The sequence below is a fragment of the Cyprinus carpio genome, chromosome A16, assembly GCF_018340385.1.
Source record: "Cyprinus carpio isolate SPL01 chromosome A16, ASM1834038v1, whole genome shotgun sequence".
Taxonomy (NCBI): Eukaryota; Metazoa; Chordata; class Actinopteri; order Cypriniformes; family Cyprinidae; genus Cyprinus; species Cyprinus carpio.
The window spans coordinates 3928282-3937726 of record NC_056587.1 but is presented as its reverse complement, the minus strand read 5'-3'; the positions used below and the strand labels follow the sequence as shown (position 1 = coordinate 3937726).

The 9445-nt window shown below is 34.9% G+C and overlaps 1 pseudogene; it reads left to right on the top strand.

Annotated features, from left to right (window-relative positions):
* Positions 1-1602: 1602 nt before the first annotated feature.
* LOC122147925 lies at positions 1603-3212 on the top strand (annotated as a pseudogene).
* The last annotated feature ends 6233 nt before the right edge of the window (positions 3213-9445 follow it).

Sequence of the window (9445 nt, the reverse complement as noted above, 5' to 3'; positions counted from 1 at the left end):
GAATTTTTGCCCACATAGCCCCAGCAAAGCTGGAAAGATACGGGTCCGATGTCCCTAGCAACAGCATCATCTTCTAATCTAGATAACAGATCAGTGTAACATCAGTCCAGTGCAAAGAGATCAGACAGTGGAGATATCAATGTAAGATAGAGAAAACCCTGTCAGCTCCTGAGACGGCAAACTTAACCTGATCATCAACTGTGAGTGTTAAAACATTCAAACATCAAGATGATTTGAGTCCTCAACCTGATGAAATACAGACATCCCCAGTGCTCGCCTGTCAGTGAGTCTTTGTTTATGCTCTAGATGGACCAGAAGATGTTTCTGTTAAGGGTGAGGATGTGGTAGATTTAGGGGTTCATGTGTCGCCTTTGTTCTGCAGGTAAACTCTGAACCTGCTGCCTCATTCAGCTGGAAGTTTAATGGGAAACAGACAACACTGTGACCACAGACACATTCACAATAAAGCGGGGCTGACTTCACACAGTGCTGGAATTACATCTGCACAGCTACTCCGGAATAATGTCACAAAGAGAGCACCTCCCACCCAAAACATATAGCTTTACTGTGGTTAAAACTAACCTGAAATTAGCTAAGTTTTGATAAACAAAGCTTTGACTGACATTTACGACTCTATTTTCAAAAATATACAATAAACTAATTTTACTAATTTATTTTTCCCTACTATAATCTACACACCTCTGTTGTAGCTTTTGCTCTTATTTTGTTTTAGATATTTTGTTTTTTTTCTTTCTTTTTTTAAAGATAATTGTCTGTTACTGTTCTTGTATGTTTACCATAATAGCTGGAGGAGGACGAGCATACCTGTCATCATTTGGGTACCAAAATCCAGGAGATCTGAGCGGAGGGGTGATGGGGGTGATTGATCAGAGAATCTGCAAGATTTTTAAGATCAAATTTTAAGACTTTTTAAGACCTGCATAAATAAAATTAATACAATATGAGTGGGTAGTGCAATGTCTATGGTAACATATTAAACCTTAAAATTAAAAATGATTAAAAACCATGATTTACAGTTCAGATACAGGTTTCCACAAAAACAAAAAGTTAAAAAAATGATAAACTTTACATTTCAGCATTTAAACCATTTTTAAGAATAGGTATGAGTCAAAAGTATCAATTATTATATTAAATGAAACAATTCTTATCAAACAATCAGGGAATACAAACATTAAAATAATAAAAAAAAGAAGAAAAAAAATCATGAGATTGTATTATTTGTGTCCTAAGAAGATGGAAAATAGCAATAAATAAATTTTCTTATTTCTCTTTATGGTCTTGCCCTTTTTAGGGTTAAAAGTCCAAATTCAGTATAAACCTTATTGATGATGCATACTTTGTGTAGCCTACATATTAGAATGTCACGCAGTTTTAGTGATTGAAATATTGCGGTGGCTACCTGCAAAAGGAAATCCATATAAATCCTTTTCTTATATTTGTTTTTATTAACTTATTAACTTTAACTTTAACTTTAACTTTAACTGTGGCTTTGAAACAGAAGGAACATTGACAGGCTTGTGCTGCAGTTCAATGGGTGTTTTGCACTCTTCGAGACAGTCACGTGACTGGGCAATTTCCGGAATGATCAAAGGTAAGACTCGTGTTAATATCCAGCGCTAGGTGGCGCAGTGAGCTCTTCTGTCTAGAACTGCTGTTTATCATTGACTGAAAACTGATGTAAATAGTTCAGATGATTTAAGCAGCAGCTCCTGACAGCTGAGAGCTCGATCATGATGGTTTCTGATAGTTTGTACTGTACGCTGTGCATGTTATCACTTTTTGGTGAGGCTTTTTTGTCATTCAAAAATATATGTTGAATTGCTGTGTATAATAACTAAGTTACTTAGTTGGAACTATTTTAATTAGTAATTACAGAAAAATATATGTCCGCCTTTGCAGTTAATCATTGTTTTTTGTTGTTGTGAACTTGTGGATCCAACTAATGTTAAATATTTATCTACTGTACGTAGTTGTAGCAGATTAAAAGTATGCCATCTAGTGCAATTAGTCAATAACTCAATGTCTTTCTTTCTTTCTTTCTTTCTTTGACATAGGACAATATTTAGGGGAAGATCTGCAGTTTTCTGGTCCGGCTAATGGAGCAGTAGGAGGAAGTGTGGTGTTTGCTCCTGATATCCCACCCTCCACATCAATTGATACAGTTCAGTGGCATTTTGGAACAACTGCTATATTGACAGCACTGCCTGATTCAACTGTAATAGCCTCAGCATACAGAGACAGAGTCAGTTTTGACAGAAACACTCTCGCTCTGGAGCTCCGTAACCTGAGACTGAATGATTCTGGAACATACAGACTAACTGTAGTAACTAGTGCTGGAGACCAAATTACAGAAGAAACTTCACTACAAGTGTTCGGTGAGAGTGTTGCTTAAACTTCAGTATTTAATATCAAAGCATCGGCTATATATGGTTAAAATATGATTATAAGAAATGATTTTAATGTGTGGAAGGGGGAAAAGTGACATGAAGCAATTTAATATGCTGTAAATTAAACACAGATGTGACAAGCAGAAGTACTTATAAGAGTATAATAATAATATTTTAGATATGCACAAGTCTGCTGTTATTTGCAGTGAGCTTTGTGGTAGAAGATTTTCAGTCTTCTATCAGCTATGAAATCCATTAAAAATGTAAATTAAACTTTACAAACTATGACAATATAAATAGACACTGAACATAAACATTCCTTTCATTGTTGATTGTCCTTCTGTACCACCCTTGACCACACTAACTGTGAAAATGTGAAAGACTCATTTTAATTCTGTTGTGTTTGTTCTTTCTCACTCATACAGAAAATATAACTAATGTCAGACTTATTGGTCCAGAAGAATCATTAATAGAGGGAGAATCATCTGTTAACATCAGCCTTGAGGGAACTGGCAGCATCCCTCTCTGTGCAGTGGATGAAAGATAACAGTCCTCTGTCTCCCTAGCAACAGCATCATCTTCTCATCTGATACAACAGATCAGTAACCATCAGTCCAGTGCATGGTGAGATCAGACAGTGGAGAATATCAATGTACATATAGAAACCCTGTCAGCTCTCAGACGGCAAAACTCAACCTGATCATCAATCACTGTGAGTGTGGAAACATGCACAAACATCAAGATGATTTGAGCTCAAACCTGATGAAATACAGACATTCTTCATTGCTCAGTTTGTCAATGTGAGTCTTTGTTTATGCTCTAGATGGACCAGAAGATGCGTTTCTGTTAAGGGTGAGGATGTGGTGGCATTTAGGGGTTCGTGGTGTCACTCTCTTGTTTCTGCCAATTCTGAACTTCTGCTTCAGTCGATGCTGGAAGTATTAATGGAGCAGACACCTGACCTCAAGACAACTTCAGCTGGAAGTTTAATGAAACAGACACTGAATGTGACCACAGACATTCACCATACCACAAGACTGACTTCACACACAGTGTGAGATTACATCTGCACAGCCTCGAAATAATGTCACAAAGAGAAACACCTCACAATTTAGCACTTGTTCAAAGGAACTTACTAGTTAAGAACGTATATTAAAATATCTAATGTTTTTGTACATCTCTGCTTGTCATGTAATTCCCTTGTGTTTGATAAATTAGCTATTTGCCCTTATTTTTTTATTTGTTTTAATACATGTTAAAGTGTATTACTGTTAGTATTGTGTGTAGTAAATGGCTTTGGTCTTTTGATTCTTGTATCTTTTCCATAGTAGGAGGAAGAGGAGGAGGAGGAGGAGGAGGGCTGTCATCAGGGGCGATAGCTGGGATTGTCATTGGGGTTTTAGTGGCAGTTGTAGGCGTTTGTGGCTTGATTGTCTATTTAACAAAAACTAAAAAAATGTGAGTAATCTGGCAGATCATGGTGTATTTTGTGATCACACCTTTGATTTAACATATTATATACATCAATACATTTGTATACAAATCACAACTTCAGCTTGCAACAGTTCTACACACATGTATGAACTTTATGATAAAAATTCTTATGTGATTTTATTCCTGTTTTATATCAAACTCAGTGTTTCTGAATTTCTGTGAATTTTGTTAACATTTGAATAGTGATATTTCATACATGATAAAATGACCACTGTAACTGTTATAAAGTTAAATTTTTTTGTGAGACAAAAATGTGGTAAAGACAACTAATTGTAACAAAATGTCTTCTTTGTGTTTATGCTGCAGCCCAAAGTTAAACCAACAACAAAAAAGGACAAGCAAGTGAGGTGTATGTTTGTTATTCATTCATAATGCCAGCATTAGTATGATTTGTTTGAACAACACAATTGACATCACCAATTATATCTAGATTGCCCTTGATAATTACATTAAATAATAGATTTCAGATTAACTATTCATATTACAGATGATTCAGTATACTTATTTTATTTCGGTATCAATTAAATGGAGTCGTTCTATTCCTGAACATATAGCACAAAGCAGATAGAATACAGTGAGTAACCTCTCTGCAGTCTCTTCTGAAAGTAAAAAAAAAAAAAAAAAATAATCAAATCATCAGCATTAATTACCGTCCCAAGAGTTTGTGTCGTTTTAGTTATTTGCAGTAAGCTCAAATGGACTTTAATCTTTCAACCGGGATGCGTACTTTTGCAGGGCCTTTGGTGGTACGCCGTACTCACCGCTTACTAAACTATGAAATAATGACACATATTCAGTCAGGATAGGCCCATTAGCAAGGTTTATAGTGGGCTTTTTCTGTTTCATCATGTGTTTATCAATCTAATATATTTTACATTTAATTTAACCTCAAGTGACAACATCATTCTGTCCTGATGTTTTGAGTTATAATTTAAGAAAAAAAAAGTTGTTGGACACAAACTATAAATAATTTATTGATTTGCAGAAGGCTAGAGGAGATGGAACGATTCCAGGGAAGATGAGTGAACATATATGACGAAATGACCAAACATGAGAAATGAGTATGAGAATATGTGTATATGAAAATGCCAAAACTTGAGAAAATTCAAGAAGGCCAAGGGGGCGCCTACTCACTCCTCAGGTGAGCAGTCCAGTCCAGTTCAACTCATTCTAAAGCATGTGTGTGTGTTTCCAGCTGCATCACAAACTACAAGTGCTCTTTTATTTGCTTTTCTGTGCTTTTTGTAGTAAAACAATAAGGAAGTCATTTGGTTGGTTTGATTTTATTACATGCTTGTGTCACATCCTCTGTTCAGGTATCAAATCACTCCTCCTGTGCGCAGGTGAGGGAAGTAGGACACTGAAACACCTCTACTGCAAGAGAGAATCTCAGCAGGCTGACCTCATGATTTTCCTCCTTTTTTGTGTTTTTTTTTTTTTACCTTTTGTTCTCTTTTTTTTTATACATTTAAAGATACATAATGGATTTTGGTATTACTGAATAAATTATAAACTGTTGCAACAACTGTTGTTCTATGTGCCAACTAATGCCTTTTTAATTATACTTGTTTCCTCACTATTGACAAAGGTATTTTTGGCGTACATAAGTTCCTTACAAAGTCACAATTACAGAAGTATATTTCTGTAACAGTACAGATTAGGGTCAAGATAGCCTTAACCTATTCACTGAGTTGGTAAAAAGATAAATGTCTGTTACTGACATGTGAAACATTACATACTAAATAGGACAAGTACAAGACACAGAATCATATCTGCAAGGCTGAAATTGGTATGATTAGTTTGCAGGCCTCCACGTAGAATAAATCTACACACACAGACCTCAGTAGAAAAGTATGACTGAACACCAGTTCATTTGACATCCTGTCTGTGCTCATTTATTCAATATTTTTGGCTAGTGTTTTTACATTTAAATATGAATTATATTTATATTTATTTATAATGCGTAAATTACTCAGGCTTGCTATCCTAGTTGACCCCTGCTAGAACAGTTTCCTCATATCTTTTTTACCTGCACTGGGCAATACACAGAAGCTAAAACTGATAGTGGGTAATGACACAAAGGCCGCATTCATGAATAAAATCACTTTTAGAACCTGAAAACACTTCACTCAGAGCCAAAGACTACGGAAGGACATTTTTATTCTGGTCATCAGGGCAGCTGGGACAACAATTTCATGACTCTCTAGCCAGGCCTATACACCCACTCAAATTCTGAAACCACAGACCACCGCAGTATAGCCCTACTTGTTTTTATTATAGCCTGTGATAATTAATACACACAAACACCTAAAAATTAAACATTTACCTTTAAAAAGAAGGTCATCCAGTCTACGATTATCGCTTGGATTACAGCGTTACTTAGAGATATAGCACTTATATTATTGCACTGATTGGCTAATAACTGTGATTAGACAGACCCTGGGTCCCAATGTTCATACTATCCATATTTTATTAGGCTATAAATTAGTTCCAGCTCCCCCTTAAAGCTCTTGTCTTTAGATCACCTCTCAGAAGAAACGAAAAAAAAAAAAAAGCCATTTGCAATCCATATAAAGCACCTGCCACATTTAAGTCAAGTATGTTAAGATGTCAAGTAGTGCACACAGTAGAAAGCATATTTAACACCTGTTCTTTATAGAATTCCCACCATCTGTGTTCATTTATTCAGTATTTTGGCTTGATTATGCTTTGTTATGAATAAAAGTGTAGTTCAGTCTCGTCTGCTTAACATAGTTGAGAAAGATTAAATTAATTCTATGGATTTTCTCCCAACACAAGTACAGAAAATACAAGTTTACAGTATTTCAGTTTCAAATTTCATTTTGATCTCTTCTGCAAATGTCTTTACTGTATGTCAAATGATGTTTTAAATTTACAAACAAGACACATTCTCATTCTTTCTTCCTTGTACTGGACAAATAAAATAAGTGATAGTGGTTAATGAAAAACAGGTTACGTTCATGACTAAATTCACCTTTAGACCTGAGCTCAGTGTTACTAATGGAAATTAAATAAATGGCATTTTTTTCTTCTGTTTGTAAATGAGTTTTATTAATCAATTTTTTTTGTGTGTCCATTATTTATATGGAAGTTATATTATCTGTGTCACGGAGCTGTGTCGATAAACACACGAAGACGAGATGAAGACAAGCAGTCTTTAATAAATCCACAGATAAGTAAATCCAAACAAGGGAAGACTGGCGATACACGTAACATTGACGAGACCCGACAACCTCAAACTGAACAGACAGTAACTTAAAAACACAGACCTAATGAGGATAGTAACAAGACACACCTGAACATAATAACATAGTGAGATCAATAACCATGACAACCACTAAAAAAGCAGAGAACGGTGAAAACACAAACAAAGTCCATGTGGTTGTGACGATCTGATTGTCTAATTATATCGTTCATGATCTTTCCCAAAAAGGTGATATAACTACTGTTCTCTTATTTACAATGTATGTATGCCATTTCTTTTATATGTAAAAGTTAAAACGGTTAAAGTTAAAAATGGTGTCATAACACACAACTGAAAAAATAATTATTTTATTTTTTCTTTAACATCACAAACATTGCTGTAATCAGCTGAGGTTCTCAATATAAAATCTATCAAGTCTGTTATATTTGAAGGATCCTTAGATCCTCACGTGCAAATTGTGTGTTTTCATGTTTTTTAATTAATTTATAATAATTTATTCATATCATTAGTCATTCATAGTTCACTAATTCATAGAGTTATTATTTTATTATTTTTTATCATTTATCATTATATTAAGTATTTTTATTGTTTATTTATTATGTTTCTGTTTATTATACTTCTTGTAAATTTTTCCTTCTTTTGTATTTCCATTGTTGTTCAATCTCATGCTTGTGGGGTTTCATGATCTGTTTGTGTGTATGATGAGGGTGACAGAGAGGGAATGTTTATAGGAAGCAAGGTTAATGGGATGTTGTTGTTGTGTATAACAGTACATGTTGGACTTGTGCTGGTCAGACGAAGTTTGAACATTGAGACGTGCAAGAAAAAGATTGTTCAATAAACTCTGTTACTTTTGTTGTTGTTGTCAACTTCTCGACTGGACAGAAGACTGTTAAAACACTCCTCGTTTTGGGTATTTTTAAGACTCTGCTGCTGACGGGGTTTGGGTGTATTAACAGCCAGCGCTGCTGACCAGTTATTCTGTTACTGACAAACTGATATTTTCTGATGGGATCTGGCGTCCGGGGCTGGATCCTCATATCATGTGGAGATTCCATCTTAACATATTTTTTTGTAAAGTTAAGGTCTGGTGCTTAAGTAAAATCATTTTATTGACCCTGTTTTGAAGTGTTGTCTGTGAAATTAATTTGATTTGCTAGACACATTTAATTGTTTATGATTACTTTTATTTTAACCCTTTTCCTAACTCTGCCTCATTTCATTTTAAGAATTTTAAGATAACTGAGGATTGTTTTATTTTTGATTGCTTCCATTGTCCTCATTTGTAAGTCGCTTTGAATAAAAGCATCTACTAAATGACTTACTGTTTCTGTGATGTGTTGTTTCAGAGTAGTTGAAAGGAAACAAGGATACACATTCAGGTTTTTATTTTATTGCACTTTACTATTTGTTTGTATCTGTAGATTTCTGTTACAGTGTATATATATGTAAAGGTTATTTTATTAATAAAAAATAAAAAAAATCCCCCTGCACCAATTTAGTAGCACTTACATACACCAAACTTTCCACTTTTATTCCTATCCTAACTCAGGGTTTTGTTCTGGTGAATCTGTGGTGGTCAGTGTACAGGTTGTAATTACGAGTTCTACAAGGACACATTGGAATCTCCTAATTACAGTAAGGCATGGCATGGATGCACCTTTGCTTCTAGACAGACCATCAGCATTACAACAATTCATAAAACAAGAAGTTAACATAATCATTTAAAAAAAATATATATTGCTAGGTACTTTGTCTATTTTTGCTCCACCAACAAAAATGACGAAAGGTCATGTCCACTGGTGGCACTCCTGAATGAATTGTGTTGAACAAATCAGTCAATGATTCAATGAAGAGAGTTAACTATGTAAAGCGAAAAAAGAGTCAATACCCCACCACTTACACACAAACTCTGTCTAGAATACTCAAACGCAGACAAACGGAGTGATACATTTCTCACCCACCTCTGCACTATTGGATCATGTGCCAATCAAATTCAATGACCCCTGACAGATTATTGCTCCTCTTAGTCCCCAGAATGGTTGGTCTTAGGGGTAGAGGTGGGTGAGAAAAGAAAAAGGAAAAAGTATATAAATGACAGCCTACTTATAATGCTTACAATCAGGCTAATGTACTACTACTAGGCCTTCTACTTACAATAACAGCAACAGTTTCTTTAGATGCCTTGTCAGTTTAAATGAGCGGCATTTATTTACATACCTTCTAACACTGTAAGAGTGGTTTGTCCTGTATGACTGCCGCTAGGGAAGACTATCACTGTATGAGTTTTTTTTTTTGATTTGCGGCATTTATTTAC